General features: G+C 40.8%; 1 protein-coding gene and 1 long non-coding RNA gene across 10 annotated transcripts in view; one reads left to right on the top strand and one right to left on the bottom strand.

Annotated features, from left to right (window-relative positions):
- Positions 1-396: 396 nt before the first annotated feature.
- Positions 397-14,572, bottom strand: LOC128313997 (uncharacterized). The gene is made up of 3 exons (XR_008295266.1): positions 14,319-14,572; positions 9,987-10,087; positions 397-6,342 (listed from the first exon to the last, which is right to left on the bottom strand). It is a non-coding gene; the product is annotated as an uncharacterized LOC128313997 (long non-coding RNA).
- Positions 14,573-14,590: 18 nt separating this feature from the next.
- Positions 14,591-27,447, top strand: part of PTPN4 (protein tyrosine phosphatase non-receptor type 4) — a 219,252-nt gene continuing 206,395 nt past the window's right edge. For 3 of the 9 annotated variants that reach the window (XM_053214898.1, XM_027055984.2, XM_053214897.1), the window contains exon 1: positions 14,593-15,108. The gene's annotated coding sequence lies outside the window, so the exon portion shown is untranslated. Of the gene's footprint in view, positions 15,109-15,134; positions 15,394-27,447 lie in introns of those variants that run through there. The other 6 variants (XM_053214895.1, XM_053214894.1, XM_053214891.1 and 3 more) reach the window with 5 other exon arrangements.

Genomic DNA, 27,447 nt, shown 5'->3' with positions numbered 1-27,447 from the left:
ATTCTAACGGATGGGGAGTTAGAAATACAGGGAGTGAAAGTAAACTTGCCTAAGCAAAATGTGAAGGAGACAGAATTTGTCTTTTTTCTATGCATCTATTTCTTTTAATTAACAGGCTTTGTTTTCTAGAGCAGTTTTAGGCTTACAGAAAAATACAGTATATCCAATGAAAACATAGTATGTTCAATGGGTTTTGACAAATGTATACTGACACATATCCAGCATTACACTATCATAAAGAATAGCTTCCTTGGCCCTACTACGCCCCTGTGCTCCATCCGTTCATCCTTCCTGATGCACATCATTCTTAGGCAGAGCTCATACTACATATATTAATTTTGTACCCTGTTTTTTTTCTTTTTTTAAATGTTTATTTAGTTTTGAGACAGAGAGAGAGAGAGAGAGCATGAGCAAGGGAGGGGCAGAGAGAGAGAGGGAGACAGATAATCCGAAGCAGGCTCCACGCTGCCAGCAGTAAGCCCTATGTGGGGCTCGAACTTATGACCTGGGAGATCACAACTTGAGCCAAAGTTGGACGCTCAACTGACTGAGCCACCCAGGCCCTCCTGCAATCCTGTTTTTTTCAATTAATATTACATAAGAAGCATTTTTCCATGTCAGTAAAACTTATTTATAAACACATTTTGTTTATAAGCACAATTTTTAATGCTTGGATAATATTCTATGGGTGCATGGATGAACTGTAACCTATCCCCTCTTGTTGGGCATGAAGCCCGGTTTTTTTAAGTCTTGGGATGGGGGTAAGGGACTCTTGAAACTCAACCCAGCATCCTTAATATAAGGGTGCATTTATCCAAGGATGTGTGTGAACTTCCTCAAGTAGGTACAACAGCTGTGATTTTTAACATTCTCTGTTAGAAACTTGGAAACTCTTGACTCTGTGAGTTATTTCTAGGCTGTGGGTACACTTGTTCTTCCTCCCCGACCTGTGTTCTCCCCAACCCCCAACTCCCAATGTGGCTTTTAGAATGACTTTTCCTCGGTTCTCCAAAAATGAATCATTGCAAATAGAAAATACTCACAAACTTTTCTTCACACCCTACTTCCTGCATCAGACGCAGGCTGATACTACTGATGTCTTTCCAGAGGCCCACTCAAGGCAGATGATACCCTCTGAGACTGATTTGTCAAATGGTCTGTATTACTTTTGCCCATTTCCAAATTCCTTCATTTAATTTTAAATTTGATTTTAACAGACTATAGACTCCTATTAGATTAATCTTTATGGCTCATCACAACTTTCAAATGTCTCTAATTGCCAATTCCCCTTACATGTGGTTTTCTTCTTACTAGAGTGTCTCTTTTACACACCAGGGGACACCTACATCTGTATTTAAGGAAGATACACAGACCTGCTTGGACTGGTCCATTAGTTAGACTGCCATTAAAAAAAAGAGGTGATGCACAAAAATTTAAGCCTCAAGTTTAAAGCTTGCTGTCCTCTCTCTCTCTCTCTCTCTTAAGTCTGATACCCACATAGGAAGGAGAGTATTCTAGATTGTGTGATTTTGATGATCCTCAGAACAGCTACTGGTACTAGAAGAATCTAAAGAAGTTAAGAACTAGAATGGTACACTGGATTGGTAATTATAGGCTTTAATTTTTTTTAATTTTTAAAAAATATTTTATTTTAATTTTGAGAGAGAGAGAGAGGGAAGGGAAGAGATAGAGGGAGACACAGAATCCAGAGCAGGCTCCAGGCTCTGAGCTGTTGGCATAGAGCCTGACACGGGGCTTGAACTCATGAACTGCGAGGTCACGACCTAAGCCAAGTTGGACACTTAACCGACCGAGCCACCCAGGCGTCCCTAGGATTTTGTAACTGACTGATTTTGGTCAGAGAAACATTGTTTGTCTCACTCACAGTGGGTAGTTGCCTTCATTTCTGAGTTCAGCCTAAAGAGAGTTGAAGAGAAGGAAGCATGACCTAATTTTGGGTTTAATATATTACTGGATGTTGAGATTGAAGGAAAAAAAAAAGTATAACTTGCCAAATTCCTATAAGAACAGTACAGATGGTTTTTCCAATGAAACTTATCAGACCATTAAGAACATGCTGTGTTATTTATCAAACATTCCATAAAAGATCACCGTACATAATAAATCCAATCCAGGGGCTTGCTGCCCTTACTAGAAATTCATACAAACTTAGGTGACTAGTAATGAGTGCTAAGAAAACCATTTGTTACCTTCCATTAGATGTTTTGCTTTGTCACTAGCAAAAGTTTATATCCAAGATAAAAAATTGGAATCATTATCGGGGTGCCTGGGTGGTTCAGTTGGTTAAGTGTCTAACTTTTGATCTTGGCTCAGGTCATGATCTCACAGTGGGTGAGATTGAGCCCCACATAGGGCTCTCCACTGACAGCTCAGAGCCTGCCTGGGATTCTTTCTCTCCCTCTCTCTCTGCCCCTCCCCGACTCGTTCTTTCCCTCTCTCTCTCTCTCAAAATAAATAAATACACTTAAAAAAAACTTCTGGAATCAGGGGCGCCTGGCTTGGTCGGTTAAGTGCCCGACTTCAGCCCAGGTCATGATCTCACGGCTTGTGAGTTCGAGCCCCAAGTCAGGCTCTGCGCTGACAGCTCAGAGCCTGGAACCTGCTTCGGATTCTGTGTTTCCCTCTCTCTGTTCCTCCCTTGCTCACACTCTGTCTCTGTCTCTCTCTCTCAAAAATAAACATTAAAAAAATGAAAAAAAATTTGTGGAATCATTATTTAAAATGATTAAATATATAATGATTATACATAAAGTTTCTAGTACTTGACATCCAGACTATTACAACACACTTCTGAATTTTCTTCCCTTGCATCTGAGGCATAGGATAGACTCCCTTCAACACCAAAGTTCTCCATGGCTGTGATTATTGATCAAGGATGGGGCCTGGGAAAGCTGTGGGTGACTTATCAGAATTGGGTGGGGGGAAGGTAGGGGTGAGTGTCAGTACTGACTCATGGGGTAGTATTGTCACTGTTTTAATTGGTCTTCCAGATTCAGTCTTTGCCCAATCCTAATCTCTCCTTCCTCAGAAGCATGAAATTAATTTTTCCTAAATTGCTGATTACATCATCATACTCCTTACACTCTTTTATCATCTGCCACTCTATGTTCTTACTCTCCAGCTTGACTTTCAAGAAACAATTTCCCCACACCTCCCCATTGCCAAGGCTTTAATAAGATTTGAAGTTAATTCTTTATCCTATTGCCCCTTGCCATAATACCATCCTCTGAGAATGGAACTAGAAAATTAGTTTATTTCACCAACCATTTTTTGGGGGAGGGGTCTTTACTGTGTGTGGATTTGGGGGATCCAGAAATAAATGAAAGCCAAGATCAATGTTCTAAGAAGCTTAAAAATCAACTGGGGAAAAGAGAGGAGCTGGCCCATTGCAACGTCATGGGCTATGTGCTTTCCTGGGGACACAAAGAGTTGAGCCCTGGGTGAGGGGAAGATCAAGGAAGGCTTCTCAGAGGAGTCAGCCTGAGAGCTGAAATCTAAAAGGTGAGTAGGATTTTGGCAAAGAAAGGAAAGGCAGAGCATGATAGACAGAAGGGAAACACTGCACATAATAAGATGAGAAGGAATAATTGCCTTATGATAGATGAGTCATCTGTGGGTAAAACGTGCTGGAGATAGTTAATAAATATATCACCAATGAAAACCAGGGATTATGCAAGTCCAATCAAGGTGTCTCAGAAGTGGTGTAAAAACCAGAGAAAGTAGGAACTTAATCCGGCCTATTGAACCTGCCTGCTGGAGGTTGTGACGGATGGAGGGCACCTCCTAGCAGTGTGAGAGGCTGTCAAGAGTCTGTCCGTGTTTATTAAGCATTGTCCAAGGGAGAGATGCATCATGGAGTGGGCATGAATATTGCGTCACCAGAGAGGAGTGCTCTGTTGTAGGGAGAGATCCTCATTCTCCGTTTCCCAAATAATTTTCTTATGCTTGAGGACCTTCATACTGGGAAGACGGTATTCTTAGAGCACACATCAGTGTCTGGTCCCTGGAAGGTGTATTTCCTTTAAAAAGAGTAACTTTTGCTTCATAATCAGTTTCTTATTTTTTTTTTTAATTTTTTTTAATGTTTATTTATTATTGAGAGAGAGAGAAAGAGCATGAGCATGAGAGGGGCAGAGAGAGGGAGACACAGAATCCGAAGCAGGCTCCAGGCTCTGAGCTGTCAGTGCAGAGCCCGAGGTGGGACTCAAACTCACAAACTGTGAGATCATGACCTGAGCCGAAGTCGGACGCTCAACCGACTGAGCCACCCAGGCGCCCTTTTATAATCAGTTTCTAAAAAATTTTGAGCATACAGACAGCGCTAAGTGCCCCATCATGTGGGTGTTCTGATAAGGGTAAAGTTGGCTCTTCAAAGCTGAGCATAAGGCCCTCAGGCCTGGTGGCCCTATAGGGCTCTGATGCCTTGGGGACTCTGAGGAGTCAGTGGGCCTCCTCCTCAAAAGCAATAAGTATGACCTGCGTGTCCTGCTACCGTCGTAGGTTTTGCATGTCTGCTGTCTTGTCCTTACCTCCACCCTCATCTAGAATACAACCTAGAACGGTAGGAGTCAAGTGCTACCCTGAAGACGGTTTGTCACCAGTTCATAGTAAGATAAATACAAAAATGCGATTAAGTAGGTAGAACCTTTTAGAGAAATTTAAGAGAAATTAATTTCTATTGGAATCTAACAAAAAAATTGGCATTTGTATTCTATTATTATGTGTTCGTTTTCCCATTTACTTTCTAGTAATTTATTTTTATTTATATTTTGCAAAAATATTCGGCCATGACAGATTGGTTCTTCACCCTAGGCAGTTTGAGAAGCGCTAATGGGGGCACCTGGGTGGCTCTGTCAGTTAAGCGTGTCAGACTCTTGATTTAGGCACAGGTCATGATCTCACGGTTCCCGAGATTGAGCCCCGTGTGGGGCTGTGCTGACATTGTGGAGCCTGCTTGGGATTCTCTCTGTCCCTCTCTGACCCTCCCCTGTTGGTGCCCTCTGTCTCTCAAAATAAATAAACAAACATTAAAAAAAAGTGTGGATGGAGATGGCAGAGATCCCTGTTTTGCATGGATGCTGTATTACCTTTGGTGCCTGTCCAAATGGGAGCTGTGGGTCTCAACCCTACTGCACAGTAGAATCACCTTGGCAGCTGAAAAAAATCTTTATCTATATCCACATCTGTAAGAGGACCCTGGGCTCCACTCTGACCAATTAAGTGAGAATAGAGTGGGATCAGAGTGGGGCAAAGTCTTCTGTACTTTTTTTTTTTAATTTCTCTTAACGTTTACTTATTTTTGAGAGATAGAGTGCAAGCGGGGGAGGGGCAGAGAGTGAGGGAGACACAGAATCTAAAGCAAGCTCCAGGCTCCCAGCTGTCAGCACAGAGCCCAATGCAGGGCTTGAACCCACAAACCGTGAGATCATGACCTGAGCCGAAGTCAGACGCTTAAACGGTGGAGCCTCAGGTGCCCCAACTCCTCTGTATTTATTAAAAACTTCCTTAGTGCTTCTAATGTGAGGCCAGGGAGGAGAATCCTTAATGTGGGTGGTAAGCAATCAATGACCACAGGTTGAATGGATGACCAAGACATGTCAGCCAGTCAACAGCACATCTAAAAATGCTGTGCCAGGTGCATGCTACAAAGGCATTAAGATCAATCAAGATTTTCTAATCTGTTGTTAAAGCTCCTATGGATAAAGCCAACACATAAAAAAAGAGTATAGACCATTAAAACCGCAGTATTCATCTACAAATAAAGGAACATTTATACATTATGGGGATGAGCCCATCTTTTCCTTTTTCTTTTCTTCTTCTTCTTCTTCTTCCTTAAACATACAGCACATACAATAATATTCCTCCTGATGGGAGATTCCTCAGGCTGGTTCCTCCCATTTGGTCACAGAAGCCACTAGATGTCACTCAAGGTCCCTCAGACTTCCCTCTCGAGGCTCTGCCCAGCCTTCAATTCTCCACCAGATCATTTCATCTCCAAATCTTGTCCCTGCAGTCCATGCTCCCAGTGGAAGCCAGGCAAAACCTAAGGCACAATGTGTCTAGTCATCTGGTCTCCTTTCACTGATTTCCCTAGCCTCCTGGGCCCATCTCATCCCTTCCTTTATTGGAGAATAACAACTGAGGGCTGATTATAGACCAGACATTACCAAACCAGACCAGTCTGTGAGGAAATAATGGTGAGCCATGGTTCCTGCCCTCATGGAGTTTAATCTATGAAAGCACTTCTATGACTTTGTACTGTTTTATTTACTTCTTAATTCTCCCGCAGACCAGAGGCACTCAAACTTTTTTGCCACACACCTAAAGGAAGAAAGACATCTTACATCACAACCTACATACACACAAAACACACAAACATGCAACTAAAGTTAAAGTTTCACAGTACTGTGTTTACCTTCACTTTGTGTGATGCGCTCTATTTTCTAGCCTAATTCATTTCCTTTTTTGAAGATTCTAGTTATGGTCTACCACCCTGATTTCACAACTCATTTATAAGTCACAACCCAAGAATGAAAAACACTTGCCTTGAGGGCACGGGCCACCTCTTACCTATATTCTAGATGCCTAACAAATAGTAGGTGAGCAATACACGATTGTTGGTTTTTTTATGAATGAAAATTATGAGAACAAATTTGCATTAATATTTAAGTTAAGAAAACAAATAAAAATAAATCAAGAAAACTTAGATACAAGTTAAGTGCCTTATATGGATAATGTCCAAAGAATGTACTTATATATACAGATTATATTCACATATAACTACAAATAATATTTTTTCTGATAATATACAAATTATACACTAAGCACACCATATGTACTGTCAATGTAATTTAATATTGTGGTTATAATCTAAGATTCATGTATTTTATTTTATTTATTTTTGTTTTAAGATTTTATTTTATTTTTTTTTTAATTTCTTTTAAAATTTTTTTTTCAACGTTTATTTATTTTTGGGACAGAGAGAGACAGAGCATGAAGGGGGGGAGGGACAGAGAGAGAGAGGGAGACACAGAATCGGAAACAGGCTCCAGGCTCTGAGCCATCAGCCCAGAGCCCGACGCGGGGCTCGAACTCCCGGACCGCGAGATCGTGACCTGGCTGAAGTCGGACGCTTAACCGACTGCGCCACCCAGGCGCCCCTAAGATTTTATTTTTCAGTAATCTCTATACCCAATGTGGGGGGTCAAACTTACAACCTGGAGATCGAGAGTTGCACGCTCCACTGACTGAGCCAGCCAGGTGCCCCTGGCTCACGTATTTTGTATTCATATAGTTAAAAACATGTTCATCTTGGAAAAAGAAGTCATGAGGTGAAATTAACTTTTTTTTTCAGGTATTAAAACTGATTAGAGATTCTAATGGCTAAAAAGCGTGGCATTAGAGACCATGGCATGATGTGATGTGTTTTGGGGTCTGGGAGGGAATGGTCAAGAAAAAATTCTTGGGGCACCCGGGTGCCTCAGTCGGTTAAGCTTCTGACTTCCGCTCAGGTCATGATCTCACAGTTCCTGGGTTTGAGCCCTGTGTCGGGCTCTGTGCTGACAGCTCAGAGCTTGGAGCCTGCTTTGGATTCTGTGTCTCCCTCTCTCTCTGCTGCTCTCCTGCTCATGCTCTGTCTCTCTCAAAAATAAATAAACATTAAAAAAATTTTTTTAATTAAAAAAAAAAAGAATTCTTGAGACGTTTTTGGTGCAAAGAGTGCTTTTATTAAAGCACGGGGACGGTACCTGTGGGCAGAAATAGCTGCCCTGGGGTTGTGAGGAGTGAGAGGAGTGACTGTATATACTTTTAAGTTGGGAGGGGGTGAGGGATAGTTTAAGTCTCTAAGGAATTTGGAAGCAAGGTTGTGAGGACTTTGAGGGGCTGGCTGTTGTTAGGAAAAGGTCATTTACTACTGTCTAGTAAAACATTAGTCATGAGTCCCTTCAGATGTATAACAGTGGGCCATATGATTGGAGGATGATTGCTAACATATATCTTGGGGGGCAGGCAGAGATAAAAGAAGTTTCCAAAGGAATTTCTATACGTTAAAGAAGATTTACAGGATCCTGGAGATCCGGCCAATGTCAGGTTAAGGTTGCCTTTTGCCCTTAGCAAAGTATTAATATTGAGGCAGCTGAGCTCCTTGAAGAAGGTCACTCTATCTCAGGTACTTGTAGGCAGGCTGCAAGTTGTAAGGAAATTTAATTTTTTCTACATTTATTTTGCTTTTGTTCTCCACATCATGGCACGCAGGATAGTGGCCTCCAAAGATGTTCACACCATCTGCACAGAATGATAATGTGAATACGGTAGCTTGCATAGCAAAAGGGACTTTGGAGATGTGGTTAAACTAAGGATCTTGAAATGGGGAGGTGATCCTGGACTGTGTGGATGTGTCCAGCGCAATCACAAGGGTCCTCATCCAAGCGGGGGTACAGGTGTCATGGAAGACGCAGGGATGAGGAGACAGAGATGTGAAGATGCGAGCTCCTGGGTCTGAAGATGGAGGGAAGGGCCATGAGCCAAGGAGCGCTTCAGCCTCAAGGAGCTGGAAAAGACAAGAGATTTCTCCTCCAGAAATAACATAGTCTATCGATCCATCTTGGACTTCATATGCCCAGAAGTGTGACATAATAAGTGTGTGTTGTTGTAAGCCGCCAAAGTTGTGGTAATTTGTTAATGGATTCTTCAAGAAGATTGCTTTTGGGACAAGTGGATAGCTATGAAAAAAAATGAAGCGGGATCCCTATTTCTTTCCACTAGCATTATTTCCAGAGGGTCATAGATTTAAGTATTTTAAAAAAGAGGAAAAACAACCGTAAGTATTAGAAGAAAATATGTTTTTGTTTTTGTATTGATGAAAATACAAAACCCAGAAACAATAACAGGTTGAAAACAGCAACTCACGCGCAGTTGGTGGGCGCAACTTGGCAACATTTATCAAAATTAAACATGCCCATACACTTCGACCCAGCAATTGCATTTCTGTCTTAAAGAAATACTTTGGGGCACCTGGGTGGCTCGGTTGATTAAGCATCTGACTCTGGATTTTGGCTCAGGTCATGATCTCAAGTTTCATGGGGTCAAACCCCATGTCAGGATCTGCATTGACAACACAGACCCTGCTTGGGATTCTCCTCCCCCTTCTTCTGCCCCTCTCCTGCTCTCTCTCTCAAAATAAATAAACAAATTTTATTTTTATTTATTTATTTAAATGTTTATTTATTTTTGGAAGAGAGTGCACAAGTTGGGGAGGGGCAGAGAGAGAGAGGGAGACACAAAATCTGAAGCAGGCTCCAAGCTGTCAGTGCAGAGCCCGACACAAGGCTGGAACCCAAGAACCATGAAATCATGGCCTGAGCCAAAGTTGGATGCTTAACTGACTGAGCCACCCAGGCACCCCTAAATAAACTTAAAAAAAATAAAATAAAGGAATACTTTGTGGGGCTCCGGGGTGGCTCAGTCGGTTGGGCGGCCTATTCTGCTCAGGTCATGATCTCACAGTTCATGAGTTCGAGCCCCACGTTGGGCTCTGTGCTGACAGCTCAGAGCCCAGAGCTTACTTCAGAGTCTCATGCTGTCTCTTCCCCAGCCCAACTCAAACTCTGTCTCTATGTCTCTGTCTCTGTCTCTCTCTCTCAAAAGTAAATTAACATTAAAAAAATACTTTGTTATATGTACAAAGTTTTCTTGTACATGAAATGAAAGTGTTCTTTATAGCATTGTATGCAATAGCAAAGAACTGGAAATGACCTAACTGCCCATTTATTAGACAAGATTAAATACACTATGGCGCAGCCTTTAGAGTGACATATATCTATATGTTTTATTAGGTACATTTATAAGTGAAATATTGTATGTATAGCATAATCCCTTATACGTAGGGGGAAAGATATACATTTAGCTTGCAGATGTGGAGAAAATTCTAGAAGTATACACAAGAAACTATTAGTAGTACTTACCTTTAGAGAGTGTGAAAGCAGGAGGAAGTCTTGGATTTTTTAAAGTTTTACATTTTTCTATATAGTTCTTGATCCCAGGGATCGTCAACATGGTTCTTCTGCTGCTTTAGAAAGGAAAGAAGGAAGGAAGAAAGAATTGCTAGCAAGTGAAGAGAAGAAGGTCATTTTGACAGAGTGATCAAATGTGGGCCAACTGCTTCAGAGATACATGGTATCTAATTTTCAAAAATAAGTTTTTTTTTAAAGCATATTTAAAGCAGCTCCATGATTAAAAGAAGCCCAAGGCACAGAACTCTGAACTTGTTGGAAAAATATATGATGCCTCCTTGAAGGTTTAAACTCTATAAATTATTTTGTTTCAGTTTGTTATTCCTCTTTTTTTTTTTTTTTTGAAAGAGGGGGCAGAGGGAGAGGGGGAGGAGCAGAGGGAAAGGGAGAAAGAGAATCTTAAGCAGGCTCCACACCCAGTGCAGGGTGGGGGGCCAACTCAGGGCTCCATCTCATGACTGCGAGATCATGACCTGAGTCGAAATTAAGAGTCAGACCCTTAACTGATTGAGCCACCCAGGCGCCCCACTTTAAGTTATTCCTGAAGATTCCAGACAGGTAAAAAGATGGAATTCCCCCTTTGTCCCTTCGTTGTCAGTCGAAGGCAGGTAGAAATCCAATTAAAAACATTTTTTTAAATATTTTATTTATTTTTTGAGACAGAGAGAGAGAGAGAGTGTGTGTGAGTGGGAGAGAGGCAGAGAGACAGTGGAGGACAGAGCATCCGAAGCAGGCTCTCGGCTCTGTGCCGACAGCAGCAAGCCTGACACGGGGCTTGAACCCACAAACCGTGAGATCATGACCTGAGTAGAAGTCAGATGCTCAACAGACTGAGCCCCTAGATATCCAATTAAGGTCACATGTCAGAAAGCAGGTATTTGAAAGCTTGTATACCTTGTATGTTCCACTTCATCAGCTTAGGCAACAAAATCAAGTCACTTCAAGTCATGTGTTCTTTAATGTTAAAATTCACAGTCAGTACCCTGAGGTCTACCTAGCAAGCCTAGTCCAGATTTCCCTTGGGGTTCTCCTTCCTAGATATCTCCACTGACCTAAGGATCACTTATTTCTTCCAAAGGGATCCTCCCAGGTTGCTGATGGCAGGGTGGCTGAGCCACAGCGCCCAGTCCTTGTGTCTTTCATTCTCTGTTGCCTTATGGCTGCCAGAGGTCACTGCCATGGTCCAGGCGCATGGCTTGGCTGCACAGGCTAGAAAAAATGCCCATTCCTTCTTGGCTGTGGCTACCCAGGGTTAGAAGAGGTCCTAACGTCAACTACACAGTGCAAAAAGGCCAGTCCTCCCCTGCCAACACCCTTCAAGTGTGGACACAACACTTGCTCTCACTCTCCCAAAGCACGGCCAAGGGCAGGCTGCAGACAAGGGAAAAAAAAAATCACAGTCAATAGCAGTGTCTGCCAATATCTAGCAATGTTTGGGGCCACTCTGAAATGCAAAGAAAGATCTTGCTAACTCTCAAATGTAAAATTAAATCACTTAAATTATGTTTCTTAATCATGGATAAACATAAGATTAGGTATAAAGTCCTTATTCTCACAGCTGTGAGCTTTTTTACACCTATAAACTAAACAATTTTGCAAATTAAATCAACAAAATTAAAAATTCAATTAATATCATGCATGTAGTGTAGTAGATGATGTTGTTTTGCTGAAATTAAAGTGTCCCTTGTGATGAGAAAATGGAACTCACTGCTATGGCATGGGTTTTTAAAGGCATGCTTATAATCAACTGAATTATCCCTATATTCTTCTCTGTTTGAATTTTTGTGAAACTTTTGTATGTTGTGCCATGAGGATGCTTGATCTTCACTTAGGCAGAACGTTGTCATCTCTGCAAGAAATACTCTACTTTTTTTGTTTGTTTATTTATTTATTTTGAGAGATCACCAGCAGGCGGGGGGGGGGGGGGGGAGGGAGGCAGAGAGAGAGAGAGAAACAGAATCCAAGCAGGCTCTGTGCTGTTGGCACAGAGCCCAACGTAGGGCTTAAACCCACGAACAGTGAGATCATGACCTGAGTTGAAACCAAGAGTCAGGCACTTATCCGACTGAGCCACCCAGGTGCCCCAAGAAGTACTCTACTTTTTTCTCATTTGCCCAAGAAAATTAAAGTTACAGTTCTCGGTGCCAAATATGAAATCAGGTGGCAGTGTTTGGTTACAAAGTGGTCATCAAAATGATCTAGAATAGGCATATATTAATTTTTAGAGATTGTAACTTAAAGATGAGCAAAAATTTACATATTTTTGTAGAGAATTTACAGTATGTATGATTTCATTTATATGACATGTCCAGAGTAGGCAAACCTATACAGGCAGAAAGTAGATTAGTGGTTGTCAGGGGCTGGTAGAGGAGGGAGTGAAGAGTGGCTGCTAATGGGTATGAGAGGTTTTTGGGGGTGATGATGTTGCGGAAGTAGATAGTGGTGATGGTTGCACAACTCTGCAAATATACTACAAAGCACTAAACTGTCCACTTTATTATTATTATTTTTTAAGTGTTCATTTAGTTTTGAGACACACACACACACACACACACACACACACACACACACAGAGCATGTGCAGGGGAGGGGCTGTCAGCACAGAGCCCAACACGGGGCTCAAACCCACGAACCGCGAGACCATGACCTGAGCCCAAGTCGGCCGCCTAACCCACTGAGCCACCCAGGTGCTCCTGTACACTTTAAAAGGATGAATGTTATGGTATGTGAATTATATATCAATTTTTAAAAATGTTTATTTTTGAGAAAGAGAGGGAGAGGGAGAGAGACAGAGTGCACATGTGCAGGGGAGGGGCAGAAAGAGAAGGAGACAGAGAACCCTAAGCAGGCTCTGCACTGACAGCAGAGAGATGCAGGGCTCGAACCCACAAACCGTGAGATCATAATCTGAGCTGAAGTCAGATGCTTAACTGACTAAGCCACCCAAGTGCCCCATATATATCAAGTTTTTAAAGAATGACTTCATAATTTTCCCAAAGAACAGTAGATGGATATGAGTCTTACATTTGTTTATTTAAAGGTCTCATTCTATGGAGGTTCCTACAACAAAAAAATGTCTCCTTCAATCCCTCCAACGTGGAGACTCCAGCTGTATTTATATTACAAGTTTGATACAAAGATGATTACCCTCAATGGGTTATCAGGTAGTAGTGGCGATAAGGCCCACACAAGCGTAAGTATCCTATTAAAAACAGAAGGGAGGTATAAACCAAGAACTACAAATGTCAAAGGAGGAAGGAATTCTTACTTCTGGTGGAAGTCCCACATGACCTTAGGTCGGAAGGATGACTGGATGTTGGTAGGTGGAGATGAAGCGAAGAGCATTTTAGTAGGGGGAATAGTATGAACAAAGGCATGGAAAAAGGAGAGCTAGAGGCAGGAAAGCATATTTGGGGGAGGATGAATGAACACTTGCTGGAACTAAGCTCTGGGAAGGACAGTCAGTAGAAGAGGTAAAGCAGGAAAAATACGGACTGACAAGCTGTCTTTTTAAAATGCAGGCATGCGAAGGAGAAGAGTCAATAGAAATCGCTGTCTTTCACAGATCTGTATAAATTTACAAGATTTCATCTTGTAAAAACCTGTCCTGATTAATAAAGAGGCATTTTGTTGGCTTGGAGACAAAGCGCTACTTGAGAGAACGCTTGTGTGACCTCGGCTCTGGTGGGGTACTGAAGCTAAGAGTAAGGAAGAGCAAGAAGGCACCAGGCTACAGGAAAGGACGGGGACAAAAATGATTGCAAAAAGAAAGTGCGACGGTCCCCAAATCCCCCCTCTCATCATTTCAGCTGAGATCACCCAAACCGTAGGCATCTGTCTTATCACAAATAAGTTTGTACCATCAGTAAAATATGAATGCATGTGGCTAAAACCCCTGGTGTGATAACACCAAATTCATATGTGTTATCATGATGAATTAATTCAATTTTTAAAAGCACACCGCTCCTGGCACACAGAAGGCACCCAGACGTTTGTTTCGTAAAAGAACATTGTTTGTTCTTTGTTTTAGAGTCTATATTTAGGAGAGGAAGTGATTCAAAGCTACATCCTAAAACCTGTATCCTCTATCAGCACTGAAGTTGGGACATTTGGGGCCCAGAGGTCCGGTTTTCCCCTTCAAAACTTAGGTTTCTGCTCCTCGGCCGGTCCCTTAGGTCAGTAGGTCCAGCAGGGGTCGCAGTTCAAGTAACCAATCGCTGCTGGGGCATGGGGCGGGGCCACAGCGCCCCGCCCCCTCCTCCCAGCCCTCCCTCCCCAACCTACCCAGGTCCGGCCTCCTTCGCACCTGCGTGTCCCCCCGCTCGCGCGCGGGTGCAACCTCTCCTGTCGGCTCTAGCTGGGAGGGTTTTTGGCCTCCCCTCTCGCGAGATCGCCTCCAGTTGCGGCCGCCGCCGCTCCTGGCCGCTGAGTGGCGGCGTCTGCGCAGCCGCCATGTTCGGTTGCTATGCTGTGGCCTGGGAGACGGGGTGTGCTTGAGGGAGGAGGAGGAGACGGAGGAGGAGGAGGAGGAAGAGGAGGAGGAGAAGGAGGGGGGAGGTTGAGCTCCTCTTGCACTCTCACACACAAACGCTGCCCCGGATTACCCGCCCGCTCACACCGCGCTGCGCGCTTTTCCGCTCCTCGCGGCCCCCCCACATTGTTCTCTCAGGACTCCTGGGTCCCCGGGGGCTGAATTCCGGGCCTGAGTCGGGGACAGGAGAGACTTGGCTTTGGCCGAAGGGTCCGAGGTTTGGGGCCAGGCCCCCCGCCCCGGGGCTCCCCTCCCCCACGGCACTTTGGGGGTGTGTGGATTATCTCATCCCCGCAGGGAGGTGGGAGAGCGCGCCGGCCGCCCGCCTCCCTCCCGCCTCCCCGGCGGCGCCGGCCCGCTGCAGCCCCGCAGTATGAGGTGGTGCTGGCAGCTCGGGGCCGTGGCGCGGCCGCTGCGGCGGCGGCTGCTGGGGGGGCGCTGAGGGAGCCCCCGGGAGCCGCGCGGCGGACGCGCTTCGCCCCGGCGCGCCCGGGCCTCGAGGCTTTTCTTCTCCAGCCGAGAGGACGCGGCTGTGCACCGAAGGTAAGAGGCTCTGGGGTTCCGGCCGGCGTCTCGGCCCTGCGAGGCGCGCGAGGCTGTTACCTGGGTGTGGGAGGCGAGCCAGGTAGGGCAAGCCGGAGGCACTAGGTTGATTTCAGAGAAGGGGAAAAATGATGCTTGTACCCCCGCCCCCCTTTCTTCTCGGGACCTCTGCTCCCGCAGCTCCTGGGGTTAGCGTTGGAATCTGTTACGGGTGAGCGAAGGGAGAAGGGAGAAGGGGATGGAATCGGTGCGGAGATGGAATGTTCCACAGTACCTAAACTCTAGGTAAGGTTTTGGAATCTTCTGAGTTTTCCATCGTTGGTAGGCTTCCTTTTTGGTTTTGTTTCTGTTTTTTAATGGGCTCATGTGAGTGCTTCTTGCTTCTGCTGCATGGGCAAACTGTCTCTACCGTTGAAGTTTTAAGCCTCTTGTGATTCTACCGGTATATACTTGTGTTTAGGAATCTGTAGTTGGGCCAAAAAAAAAAAGTTGCGATGTAACTAAGTAGACGATAACGATGCATTTCCCAAGGTTTCCTTAGGATGGAACAGTTTACAGTTGCAAAGATACATGTATCGGTGTTTCTGCGAAATTTGAAATGGGAGGCTTTTATGTGTAGGGTTACCTTATATTGTGACACCAGTACAGACAACGAATTGTAGGATTTTCAAGCGCTTGTTCGGGGGAACCTGTATATCTGCAATGTACTAACTGCTTTTAAATCAGAGTTGGAGTAATATTAGGTTTATGTGACCAGATCGTGGGTCTAGCTGAAACAGTACAGCTTAAAACGTGTTTATGGGGGCGGGGGGGAACCTAACCCAAAAGCCAACATATCCGACTTATAAAAGATGATTTAAGGGAAAAGATCATGGAACAGTAAAAGCCCAGATTTTTTACCCTAATTTTTGAACCTTAACATGTCAAAGAAAAAAAATTATTTTTCATTTTTTTTTTTTTTTTAAGGGAGGAGGAACTGACCTTAAAATAAATGATTGCTCAGTCCAAGGTGTGCTTGCTTACTGGAGTAGAGCTAGATGTATCAGTTAGATCTTGAATTTGATGAATATAAATTCAACCTATAGATTTTTTTCAAAAATTTTTCATAAGCAGAAGTTTGTGTATTGTATAGAACTTCTTTACTGACTCATAATAAAAGAGTGCGGTCTTTTGTCGATCCCACCATTTTTTGTCGGAATAAATTTATGCTCCAGTTACCACAAAGCTGTTTTTATGTCTCTGTTTTGTTTGTTTGTTTTTAATGACACACATATCTTTGTTACCGTTTTTCACTGAAACATGTGTGGTCCCATATTCTCATGTTCTTGAGTGGTTTGGTTTATAAAGAAGAAAATCATAGTCTCTTAGTACATGGAGATATTTATGATTTAGCTAATCTGTTTTAAACATTTGGCCAGGAGCTAAACACAAGGAGCCATGACTATTTTGTCGTATTTATTAATGTTGAGTAGGCTACAGTTTATTAAGTTGGAAAATCACACGTTCTTCAAAAGTAGTAATGGAGAGGATGTAACTTTCTTATTGCCTGCTTTCTAACCTGCTTAGCTTCTGGGCTGTGGGTATAGAATTGTTTCATACTTGGTTTTTTATGTTCTAACTGAATATCTTTTAAAATGTCCCTACTAACTTTGTTACTTCAAATTTGTGACACCCAATTTCTAATTTAGGCTAGGCATAAAACCAGCATTGATTGAACACACTTGCTAAAAATACTTTCTGGGTCAGATGTACTTAGAATGCAGCCTCAGGAAAATTCATTTGACCTATTCTAATGTGACCAACGTACACTTCATTATTATTGAAGGACTTTAAAAAACTACCGACTGTCACAAATTAGGTTTCATCGGTTCAGGCATAGAAGCCTAACTGTTTTCAATGTATAAAGTACTTTATGTAGGATAGTAATAAAGACTTTTTTCATCAAAAAAAATTTTATGTGACTCCCCCCCATTGAATATTGTTAGTCTTTATGATTTGTATATTCAAAATATTTTAGTTTTGTCTAAAAAAATTATTTGAGTTGTAAAGTGACAGTACAAGGTGCAGTGTTATCTCTTTGGCATTTATTTGACTTATTCTGAACCCTTTATGGGGGAGCATTGGTCATGTTTTTGAGTAAATTATCTTTAAGGACTGAGGTAAGAGAATGCCAGATAAATTTCAAGGAGACACTGGGAGACACTCCCCTGCCCCCCCTTTTGTGAGTTGATATGGTCCGTTTTAAGCAATAAGAAAGCTTTAAAAAATATGTAGAAATCTTGTTTTGTGGATGTTTAAACATGACTGTTTAAAAGTTCTTTAATTTTTTTGTGTTAGTTTTTAGGAGTGTAAAATTGGTGACCTCATGCGAAATGGCAAGTCTGTTTAACTATGTGTCTAAATATGAATTGTTGTTCCTACGTGAAATTTAGTATTGGTGGAAATTCACTGGCTACAAACTGAGTTGAATTTTGTTGTTTTTCTGGGTAAACGCATGCATGATGTAAAATTTTTTATATGCTGTAGTCTAGATTTGTTAAATTTGTCAGTTTAGTAGATGAAGCTGTGAAGCCTTGGAGGTTAGTTTAACACGCTGGAAATCCTTTTTTATTCCTGTTTACCTGGAAAGTATTGTAAGATGAAGGTGTTATTTCTTCATTTAATATTCAACTAGTCGTACAGATGGTGATAAGGAATATAATGTAGAAGTACTGTAGAATCGTCTTTATTGGTGTGGAAGTTCAGGATCTAGGAACAGTGTAGTATATTTCTTTTCCTTTGCATGGTCAGTCAGTATAGTCATATATACAACAGGGTGGGAAATAAGAGGGGATATTTATTACATTCTCTAAACTTTGTTAGAGGCATCTCCCTCCCCCACCTTCGTTCTTCATTTTGTTACTCCTAAGTAGCAATGCTAGAAGAAAGGTGTAAGTATTTGAAAAAATTGGTAGGAACAGATTGAAAAGTAGGTGCTGTGGGTTATCTTGAGGGGAAGATACTAATTTGGGCATTCTTGTGTTTGTATCTTTTAACCAAGAAGTTATATAGAGGAGTAGAAAGATAAAAGGATACACAAGGGAAATGTTTAATGTCCTTTACGCGCCAGATAATGTAAAGGAGCATTTTGTGTTGTCTTACGTAGTCATCAAGTACAGTTTGTGAGGTAGGTATTATGAATTCCCTGCTTCCTCCCTCCCCCAAATGGGGTCAAAGAGCAATTAAATAACTAGGACCACACTGCAATAAGTAGAATTGAAACTAGGTCTGTCTGACTCTGAAGCTTATTCTGAAGAATAAGCTGTCCAATTAAACTTTCTACAGTGATGGAAATACTCTTTTTCTGCACTGTCAGGTATGGTAGCCGTTAATCATATGTGGCATGGAGCACTTGAATGTGACTGTCCTGCCTGAGGAACTGAATTTAAAATTGTATTTAATTTTAACCAGTTTAAATTTAAATAACCAGATGTTGCTAGTGGCTATAATATTGGATAGCACAGCTTTAGATCTTGCTGCCTAGAAAATCTGAGTTTTAGTATTGAATCTTCCACTAGTTTATATATGACATTAAGCAAATTATTTGATTTTGAGCCTCAATTTAATCCATTGGGAAAATGAAGAGGTTGTCACTGAAAAGATTATCTCCAGCGTCCCTTCTTGCTCTAGAGTTCTGTGATTCTTACTAAAATATACAGTGGCACTTAATATTTGAAAGCATTGTATCTGAAAGGATTCCTCTTACCAATATATTTACCCATTATTTAAGCTTTTTTCTTTAGTTTTTCTTTTTCAGAAGGGTAATATGTATAAAGCACACATAATGGATAATGGATTCCCCCCTCCTGCCTCCCCCCTCCCCTCCAGTTATTAAGTATTGTTTAAATTCAAGGCAGTGCTTTCCTTGGAACAAAGTTTGAATTTTTTTTTTTTAATGTTTATTTTTGAGAGAGAGAGAGAGAGAGAGAGAGAGGGAGACAGTGTGAGTGGGAGAGGGTCAGAGAGAGAGACAGAGAGAGAGGGAGACAGAGAATCCAAAGCAGGCTCCAGGCTCTGAGTTGTTAGCACAGAGCCTGACACAGGGCTTGAATCCATGAACCATGAGACCATGACCTGAGCTGAAGTCAGATGCCCCACCAACTGAGCTACGCAGGCACCCCTGAAGTTTGAATTTTTAAATTTTTTTTTGAATTTTAAAATTTTTATTTAGCATGCCACCTTCCCATTTAAGAATGTGTCTGTTACAGTTCCCTGTTACTTATCAAATTAATTCCAAACATATCAACTTGGCCTTGAAGGCTTTCTACCCACTTCATCTCACCAACTTTGTTTCTCATTCTTGCTTAAAAAGAAAATACTCTTGTGTTTTCCACTGCCCTTGTTTCCTCAGTTGAAACATTCCTGTCTCCAATTCATGTGCCTCCTCTTTAAGTCTTCCTCAAAATTCAGTCTTTTTTCCCTGGAAGAATGCTGCTTAATCCAGTCATGATCGACAGGTTTTCAATCCTAGTAATAAGCACCCTGGGCTTAATATATGATTTTTAAATATAGTTAATTGCGTACATCCTTCTTAAGTTTTTACAACGTTACCTGTTCTGTGTCCTTAATAAAAATATATAAAAAAAATTAAAATGGGAGTTCTTTTTTACTGCCTCAGGAGTTCAGTTCATTGCCTAGCAATTCGGCTTCAAAGAGTCGCTAATATAAAAAAATGATACTGTCACAACATTCACCCTTAATTACCATTTAATAGATATTTTTGGTTTTTTTCCAGGCAATTGTCCATACTTTTAAAATTAAGTTGTATGGTAGAGATACAGTTTTGAGTTTAATATATTTGAAACCTATAGTAGAAGCATTGCAATGTAGGAAAAAGATGGTAGACTTTGAAGTCACATTGATGTAGGTTGGAATCTGATCTCAAAAACTTTGGACAAATTATATAACCTTCAAGCCTACTTCCTTGTCTGTGAAATTAGGATAAGAATACTTGTCCTTGAATTGTTGTAATGATTAGGATAATATGTATAAAGCATGTAGTACTCTTTAAATAGAAAAGATGGTCAATAAATGGTAGGTGATCATATTTTCCTCATTTTCCCATTCCCATCATGAGTGTAACTTAAACAATTGCTTAGCAGTTCAGATGATTTATCAATCAGGTGATTGATTTAGTCATTTACTTTTTGTTAAACATTTTGCTGTTTCTGAAATTTCTACTCCTATAATCTACAGTGAGTATCTCTGTGCTCATAGCTTGTTTATTTCCTCAGTTTAAAATTAGGATAATGGTCCAGTGGTATGAATTTTTCTATGCCAGGTTTCTCTCAGAGAAATGGGCAATCTTGTTTTGGAAAAAAAAATGCTAATTTGATTGTAAAATTTTACCTTATGGTTTTAATTAATGTATTTTGGAAATTTTGGCTTATTGGGGGAATGACGTAGTAAACACTCATTTATATGTGAATTAAACAAATATTTGAATGTCTGTTATAGGGATCAGTGGTATACAGGTAAATAGGACATGATTGTTGTCCTTGAGCTCTAATTCTAGGATGGTAACACATGTCAACAAACAATTACAATTCATAGTGACAAGTGTAATAAGATCTGGGGGAAATGAGATGTGGCATTTGAGCAGTGTCTTGGAGGACGGGTTGGAAGTGATCTGGGTAGAGAGAACAGCATGTACAAAATGTCAGAAGTATGAAAGGGTGCATAGTGTATTTGGAAAAATACAGGTTGTCTTGTATATGTGTGTCTTTGTGGGCTGGCTCTTGGTGTCTGATTTTGTGTGGAATCTGTGTTCCTGTATGTGTGTGTCGACTATGTGGATGAAACCTTCTGAGGGTCCTTATTTGGGCTTTGAGTGGAATTATAGTAAGAACTTTAGAACTTCCCAACTGGTGTGCCATGAATGGTTCACATGTGTGCCAGAGAGCAAGGTACCCATCAGGCTATCGGTCCTGGGCATATTGGAACCCCTAGATGGCTTCTTTTGACCTCCTGTAGTGTTGGCTTATTCCAGTGTGCTGAAAATTATTTTCTTTGGTGCCAAGTTGGGAAAAGATTGGGAAAGGTACTGTGTTCTAGAGGCTCTAAGTATTGGCAAGTTTATGGTACCCACTCACCCCTGGCATTCCCACATGTAATAAAAAGTATAACCAATATCAAATCCTAAAATAAACACAAAGGAGATCAAATCAAAGTCCCTTTTTAACCTGCCCTTCTTCTCCGCCCCCCCCCCCCCCCCCCCCCCCCCAGTAATTACTACTTCATTGTTTTGTGTGTGTGTGTGAAATATCTTTTTGGTACTCCTTTTAGGTGTACTTTTTGCTAGTGCCCTACACAAATGTTTAGTCTGCCTCTTAGGAAATCAGAATTTGCATTAGGGAGCAATTATCCATATTTAAATAATGGAATAAGATTAGATGTGGGTTTTGAAAGGTAACTCCTGACTTGTAGATAATGATGCAAGGGTGTAAGGATGGTGCAAACATGAGGCTAGAGAGACCACTTAGGATGCTCTTGCAGTGGTCCAGGTGAGAGATTATAGCTGGAAACGGGGAGATGAAAATGAGGATGTGGGACTAGAACCGAAAGCTGATTAGGTAGTTTCACTAGAACTGAGTGTCCATTTGGATAGAAGGGAAAGAGGAAAAGAGTTGATGATGATACCAAGATTTCTCCTTTGGGCAGCTCTAAGGCCAAATAATTTTTATTGAGTACATACAGTGAGCCATGCATTTTGCTAGGCACAAGGTTGTCATGAATTCTTACTGAATTTTAAAAATTAATTTATTTTGAAATAATTTCAAACCTATAGAAAAGTTGCAAGAACAGCACAAAGAGCTCTTGAATCTCCTTCAACCAGTTTTTTCCTTGAATTATTCTTACTAAAAATATTTTCCTTGAATAATTTTACACACACACAGTATATACCATATATATGCCGTATGTGGTATATACTCTGTATATAGTGTGTATACTGTGTGTGTACACAAGTTAAGCATGCAACATCTTTGTGCGTGGCTCAAGGTAGTGGGCCCAAGTGTGGCCTTTTCTTCCAGATGCCCAAAGAAGGAACTTTTGTCTTTGACCCTTTCTCTCTGCGATATCTTAGTGGATTCTCAAATTTTAGTGAGACTACCTAGTTACCTCATTTCTGGTCTCTCATTTTCATCCCTACTTCCAGCCATTTCAGAGGAATGTACCATTTTTTATTTCATTGGACTGTTTCTGAACCATTTGAGAGCAAGTAGCACACATGATGCCCATCACTCCTAAATAATCAGTGTGTCTTTACCAAAACCTGGATAGTCTCTTATATAATTACCAAATCAGACAGTTAACATTGATATAACAGTGCCTTCAGATTGCCAGATGCCATTCAGAATTTTCCAGTTGTCCCAGCAGTTTTTCTCTTTTCTTTTTGGTTTAGGATCCAACTTAGGATCTTACATTACATTTAATTATAATGTCTCTTTAGTCTCTTCAGTTTGAAACATTTCCTCAATATTTCTGTCTTGTATGACCTTGACCTTTTTTATTCTGAAAGATATCCCTTCACTTCGGTTCATCTGTTGGTTTGCTCATGTGTAGACTAAATGCGTTGTTGGCAGGAATACCATAGAAATGATGTGCTGTTCTTAGTCTATCACTAGGATGCATACAGTGTTGTCCCACCACTGTGATGTTTACTCTGAACACATTGTTATGTTCATGTTTACTGAGTTTCTATACTGTAAAGTCATCATTTTTACTTTTTGTAATTGATATGTCTTTTGTGAGAAGAGCTCCAAGGCTCCCAAGTATTTGATTCTTCCTCAAACCTCCATCCATCAGTCTATGGGACCACTGATGACTTCTGCATTCTGCCTGAATCAGCTACCACTATGAAGATTGCTGTCTGCATTTACTGTTTGATGTTCTGCTGAAAACACGTCTCCCTTCTTCCCCATGCATTTATTTATTCATTCATTTATTTATATCAATATGTACTCAAGGATTTCTATTCCTATTCGGTGGGTTGTATTGTTATTTTTAATTTTTTTTTTTGTTGTTATTGTTGAAATTGTCCTAGATTTGGCTAGTGGCACTGCCCCCCCCCCCCCCCCCCCCCCCCCCCGCTTTCAGGATGGCTCCTGAGTCTTTTTGATATGTCCCCATCCTTTGAGTCTTTCCTTACTTTCTGGCACAGGATGTTCCAGACTCATACTTTTTCTGTCTCAGCTCTGGAATCATATATTTTCCCAAGGAATTGCAAGTTCTTTTAGTAGAGTAGAAACCAAGATTTGTATGCTTAATAAGCTCATTTCTACTGGGGTATAATCACTTCTAGAGTGGGCACAGCTAGGAAGTATAGGTATATATATGTACACATCTCAGTCTATTTCTATATCTAATGGCGAATATATATTTACAAAGTTTACACTGCTACATCCAGTTCCAATTCAATACCTCATGGTTCTTTCTGGTCTTCCCCCATTCTGTATTTGGAAATCCTTCTGCAAAGTATGAAATTGGCTCTCATTATTCTCAGTATATTTACTCATTTTCTCAGTCCCCTTATGTGCCAGTCTTCTAACCACAGGCCAGCTGTCTCCTGCCTGACACCTCTGAGGCCCATGGCATGGGGTCCTCTGGGCATGCTAGGAAGTGAAAGAAACTTCTCATTTAATCTTTCTATTTTTTTCATTTAATCTGAACAAAAACTTGTTAGAAAGGTGTTCTCAGTTTTAAAGGAGAACAAAAGGGAAATTCAGAAAAGTATGTAACTTTAGGCATGTTACCACGTAAATAGAGCAAATATTTTGAATTCAGATTTGCGTGTTGCTAAAGCATCTTTTTTATTTTTTTTCCTCCTATGCTTTGTAGCCTCTGGAATTCAAAATGTCAGGATTTAGGATTGTATAGGTGGTAGTTGAAGCAGTGGGTATGACTCCTTACGAAGCGTGTGTCTCTTAGAAGCAAAGAAGACTAAATGGTGAGAGAGGAGTCTAGTTGTATGGTAGAGTGTGATGAAGGAAGGAGTTCCAGGGAGGTGTCAAATACTGCTGAGAGAGAGCAGCAAAATGCTTTGAATTTGGCTATTGGAAAGTTACTGATGACCTTAGCTGATTCTTTTTCTAATGTGTTCAGGCAGGCCACTTGTAACAGAATTAAATGAGATACTGGGGTGCCTGGTTGGCTCAGTCGATTAAGCTTCTGACTTTGGCTCAGGTCATGATCTCACCGTTTGTGGGTTCAAGACCTGTGTCAGGCTCTGTGCTGACAGCTCAGAGCCTGGAGCCTGTTTTGGATTCTGTGTCTCCCTCTCTGTCTCTGCCCCTCCCCACTCATGCTCTGTCTCTCTCTCTCTCTCAAAAATAAATAAACATTAAAAAAATTTAAAAAAAGAATTAAATGAGATACTGATTAAAAACATCAATTCCCCAGGTTTCATTTCAGACTTTATAGATTATTAAAAGGCGAAGTGAAGAATGGGGAGGTGCTGGTGTAGGAAATCTGCTTAAATGCTACTATAATTGTTCCGAGAAACACTAAAGTTTGAGTATTATTGTCTTAGCAGAAGAGTTAAAATAGAGGGGTGTAATGGAAAACTAAATTGAGAAATTAGACGTACAATGAATGTAGACTGAATAGCTCCAAGAAATTTGAGCACATAGAGGGAAGAAGGAAGATCTCTTGTCCCCTATTCATGGTGGAATAGGGGCCAGAACCAAGAAAAAGGTTTTTTGTGCTTGTGTTTTTTTGTCTGTTTGTTTGTTTGTTTTTAAGGTTACAGACAGCTTAACATTTGGGGGATTAAGAGAAAGAAACTATAGTGGTTATTTCATCCACTGTGGGATGTGGCAGTGGGGTTACAGAATGAATAAGACATGATCTTTATTTTCAAGGAGATTATACTTTCTTTGGAGGAATTTAAAATTTATTATAGTGCTAGAAATATATACAGATAAATCATAGTTATGTTAGTATATAGCTAAAGTGTGTACAGATAAGTCATAATTAATAAGTGTAGCACAATATATTACCAAACTCAGACTTCTCAAATATTTAAAAATTTATTTAAATTTTATTTCCTTTTTTAATTGGTAGTATGTCTGTTTGGTTCAAATTTTAAAATAATGTAAAAAGGTATGTATTGAGAAGTCTTTATTTATTTTTTAATGTTCATTATTTATTTTTGAGAGTCAGACAGAGCATGAGCCAGGGAGAGGCAGAGAGAGAGAGACAGAAAATCTGAAGCAGGCCCCAGGCTCTGAGTTGTCAGCACCGAGCCCAACATGAGGCTCCAACCCAGGAACCGTAAGATAATGACTTGGGCCAAAGTCAGTAGCTCAACTGACTGAGCCACCCAGGTGCCCCAAGAAGTCTTAATACTGTTCTGTCTCTCCCTTCCCTGCTCTCTATAGGTAGCCACTTTGATTTTTTGTATATTTTACCAGTATTTTTGCAAATAGAAAAGAAATAATAAATATAAATCACTGTTTCCCCCTACCTTTCTATGTAGAAGACAGCATATTATATTAATGTTTTATATCATAGTTTTTTCATTTAAAATATATGTTGGAGATCCCTTAACTTCAGTATAAGGGAACTCTTCCCTTTTTTCTTTTTTCTTTCTTTTTTTTTTTTTTTTTTTGTATAGTGACATGTTCAATTGTGTGGATATGCTATTAGGCTAACTGATTAAAATTATTTGAACTTTGCTCTACCTTTTTAGGCCCTTTTACTTGTGCAGCTCATTTACTTTCACCTCTTCTGTAAGAACTAGTGCTCCCATGAGGCATTTTATTTTCTTCTTCTTCTTCTTCTTCTTTTCTCCTTCTTCTTCTTCTCCTCCTCCTCCTCCTCCTCCTCCTCCTCCTCCTCTTCTTCAAGTAGGCCTCACACCCAGCGTGGAGCCCAATGTGGGGCTCGAACTCACGACCCAGTGATCAAGACCTGAGCTGAGATCAAGAGTCGGATGCTTAACTGACAGAGCCAACCCAGGTGCCCCCATGAGGCATTTTACATCAGTGATCTGTGTTACTTTCTTCACTTAAAGTCATCTAATGAATGCCTAGTTGGAGAAGCATTTAAGACTTTGTGGCCAAGCAAAGGACTTCCTTTTTGTAGTAGCTTAGATGAAAAATGGAAGAAAAAGAAAAAGAGAAAGGGGTGAATAAAATATGTGTTTTAAAATATGGTATTTCATTTAATTCTCTCACACAACCCTGTAGAATAGGTAATGTTACCCCTTTTTTATAGGTGAAGAAGTTGAAGGTCAAAAAGTTGAGTTTGTTTAGACTTTCACAGCTAGAAAATGGCAGATTTAGGTTTTGAAAGTAGGTTAATTTGAGTCCAGAATCTGTATCTTTTCTGCTGCTGTCCTATTTTCTGTCTCCTATTTTTGAATTCCTGAATTCTAGTCTTATAACTGGAGCTCTCTGCTATCTCATAAGCCTTTCATCAAGAACCATAAAATTAGGCATGTTTCCCTATTATGTTTTTCCTGATTGCTGGGATAGCACCTGCTTATCTGATCTCTACCACTAAGGCCCTGCTTGCCTGAATTGCTGACTATTGCCCACTAGTATAAGATGTGGATACTGTTTTTTAGCTCTCTGTCTAGATTGCCTCTCCTTATCCCTGAGTTTCCTTTTCTCCTTTAATTTTTTTCTACTGTATCCCCGTTACCATTTGAGCTTCTGTTTGGCAATATGAACCTTGGGCAAAACTTCTGAAATTTTGGTGGATGATATTTTTAAAAACTCATCATGTCTTGTTTGGACTTGTAAAATAGTCTCCTTAAAGTGCATTCTGCCATTGGTTTTGCCCTTTTTAATCCTCCTCAGCACTGTAGCCCGAGTAATCTGACATGCATATCCTATCACGTTACACGCTGCTCAGAATTTTGTATTGGCTCTCTCTGCCTGTAAGATACAAGCTAAACTCATGGTCAGCCCTTGTCTGCCTCTCCAAGCTTCACTCCCATATTCCCAGTATTCACAGTGCCTTGCCTGTAATACGTGCTAATTAATACGGACTACACTTCAAGTGAGTAGAATGAATGAATTTTCCAAGGAGATTAAAATTATTTAGGAAATATTTTAGAATATTTTTAAATTCATGTTTTCTTTTTTATTTATTTCTTATAGCATGGAGATAAAATATTTTTACAAACTCCAAGGATTCCCAAATTGTTTTATTTACATTGGAATTTAAAAAATCTCTATATTTGGTTTATTTACACTTCCAACTTTCTAGCCCAGTCCAGACTGTGATCAGTTACTGTGCTTGCTGCAGAAGCTACATAGGGAAATGAGGAATCTTCATTGGGAGGGGTTTTGT

Source organism: Acinonyx jubatus, chromosome C1, assembly GCF_027475565.1.
Source record: "Acinonyx jubatus isolate Ajub_Pintada_27869175 chromosome C1, VMU_Ajub_asm_v1.0, whole genome shotgun sequence".
Taxonomy (NCBI): domain Eukaryota; kingdom Metazoa; phylum Chordata; class Mammalia; order Carnivora; family Felidae; genus Acinonyx; species Acinonyx jubatus.
Note: the sequence above shows the minus strand (reverse complement) of the source record. Positions and strands in the feature narration are given on the sequence as shown.